The 2,690-nt window shown below is 39.0% G+C and overlaps 1 pseudogene; it reads right to left on the bottom strand.

The window, feature by feature from the left end:
• Positions 1-670: 670 nt before the first annotated feature.
• On the bottom strand, positions 671-1,305 carry LOC149996057 (cleavage and polyadenylation specificity factor subunit 1 pseudogene; annotated as a pseudogene).
• Positions 1,306-2,690: the final 1,385 nt, after the last annotated feature.

Genomic DNA, 2,690 nt, shown 5'->3' on the forward strand with positions numbered 1-2,690 from the left:
GAAAACAATGGTCACAAATAAAACATGTTTCTGTCAGCCAGATGGCACAGCTTTCCTTGGAATCCACATGACTTTGAGATGTATTAGAGAACTTTAAAAATCAGGTGTCACTTGCTATTTAGGATTGATGTAGAAAGCCCATTATATTAGTTGTTAACATTCTGAATAATATGTAAAAACAGTAATCTATTTATAATTTATCTTCTAATATAACACCATTATTTCTGGAAAGCTTGCAGCAAGACTAAAATGGCCCTATTCCAACCACCAAAATCAATCCCTTTGTACAAATTTGATAGAAGCAGCCTGTGTACCATTTGAAAAAGCTCACTGACCTGTGAAGCCTGGCATTTACACCACAAAATTTAGACCTCATTTGATGAAATTATTTAACACTGAACTTACCTTGTCTAAGATTTGAAAGCAATCATACATACTTGTACTTTTTCCTTTTAAGTGAAATTTTTGGATAGGAGAAAAATCAAGGTATTTGTTTGGATTTGGATAAAGAATATACTTAATGAAAGCTCTAAGTTGATTTTAAGTGTGATGCTGGAGGTTCATTGCCAAGTAGAATGATGGAGTTTTTTCTCAAATCAAACAAATCTTTTCTCTTTTGTACAAAAGGGGTGTATGGCAGGGCACAGGGGCAGCAGCCATATGCAGGGGTCTAGAAGTGGGCAATGACATAGTCCGTCTCTAACAGGTCATCTAGGATGATGTTGGGCATGGTGCCAATCTTCTTGGCCAACTTGCCACACTCCATGATGCTCAGGTACAGGTAGTAGTTGAGTTGCCTCCAGTCCAGGATATTGCACATGGCATTTAGTAGGGTGCATGGGTCCACTTTGAGGCCAGCACGGTGGGGCAGTATGGTGGTCAGTGCATTCTGAAGCATCAGCAGCCGCTGGTAGGTCTTTTCCTGAATTGGCAGCCGAAGCCTGATGCCACCATTCAGTGTGGCAAACTACATGATGTGCTTGTTCTTCCATAGGACTGACATCTTACCAGGCCCTTGGCAGCCCACCCTCTGCCCCCAGCACAAGGTCCTCCAGAAGGTGGGGCACCCACATAAAAGTCTGGCCCATGCAGCAGGTCTATTCTGCCAGAGCTTTCCTTGACCTCCAGCAGGTACATTTACACTTATCGGGTTGTGGTCACAGTCAGACATCAAAAAGCCCAGCCAGGTGCTCTCCACCATGAAGTCCACACTATCCACTTCTAGGGGCTTTGCATCCTGCAACACCACTCAATGCTTAGCGTCTTGCTTAACTCCTTGCAGTGCAGCTGGGAGATGTTCTTCATGATTTCTGGTGCCAGGATGTAGTTTTTGGCTGATTATCTGGTGGATGTACAGCTGATGGGGATTACTTTTAAAAGGCAATAGAAGTGGGTGGGGGGAGACAATGTAATATTTGAATAGGAGTCTTTTGTTCACTAGATTGCTAATTAAAAGTTTATTTTCATATACACTAATCCAGAATTAAGGGAAATGAATGATGCACAGAAACCATCTGCCATGTTAAATGGAGATAATAAATAATAGAAATATTCAACCTTCTTAAGATTTGTCTCTACAATGATCCACACAAGACTGAATCTGCTGATTTTTCACTGCTAAATTGCAGCAATCATGGACATTGACATTTAATACTGAATAAAAGCAATCTAAAAACAACTCAATCCATTTCATTCATTAAAAAAAAAGAGCAAGCTTAGTTGTAGCCATTCAACATTATTTAACAAGATCACAAAAATACTGGTAATTAATAGGCTGGACCATGAGTGAGAATTGTCATGCACAACTCTAATGTCATCACAGGTTCACATCACTTATGAGGGATCCTGCATTTAAAGATAATCAAATGTCACAAGCCCAGAAGGGCCTAAACACTTTGGCCGGAATGTGGCAAAAGACTTAGGCATTTCAGAATTACTCTGAGACTCCTTGTTTGTTGGGCATGATTTTCTTTAAGCTCCATCAATTTCTTTTATTTCCCCCCTCTCTCTCTTTTTAAAAATAGTTTTATTGAGGTATAACTTATATACCATAAATTCAGCCTTGTTTAGTATACAATTCATCCATTCCATTAGTAATTGGACCAAATTGATAAAGCAGACACTTGATAATTCAGATAAATCCTAAAGGCTTCAATTCAATAGGCAACTGTATAAATTTAATTGCACTCCATAGAATTCATAAATCATTTTTGAAATTGTGACTTTGTTTCTACAAATCTTCAAAACAAGCTATTCTTTTAAGTATAGGTTGTTTGCTAATAGAATTTTTAGTCTTCACTGTTAGAGTCACTTTGAGTCTGGTTACATGCACATCTCATAGAAGGTAAGAAAATGGTGGCGCAACAGTAAGATGACCTCTGTGATTGTGAAAATAAGGTTGTCCATTTAGGGCTGCACTCTAAAATTAGCAAATAGGGGGTCAGAACATAGGCATACAGACTCACCATGAAGAAGTAGAATCTCTCTCAGGAAAACAACTTTTGCCCATAATGTACTAGAAGCTGTTAGCCAGTTGTATCCATGAATCTGATACAAAGAACACTGAAATAGATGCACCATGTGCTCATAGACTAGTTCTATAAAGCATGCAGACGGAAGTAACTCCTTCCATTGCCATCATCACTAAGCAGATGTTGATAATTGGCTTCCTATGTAGCTTGCCTACTAGG

This window comes from Furipterus horrens, unplaced genomic scaffold (assembly GCF_987537825.1).
Source record: "Furipterus horrens unplaced genomic scaffold, mFurHor1.1.pri manual_scaffold_12, whole genome shotgun sequence".
Lineage (NCBI taxonomy): Eukaryota > Metazoa > Chordata > Mammalia > Chiroptera > Furipteridae > Furipterus > Furipterus horrens.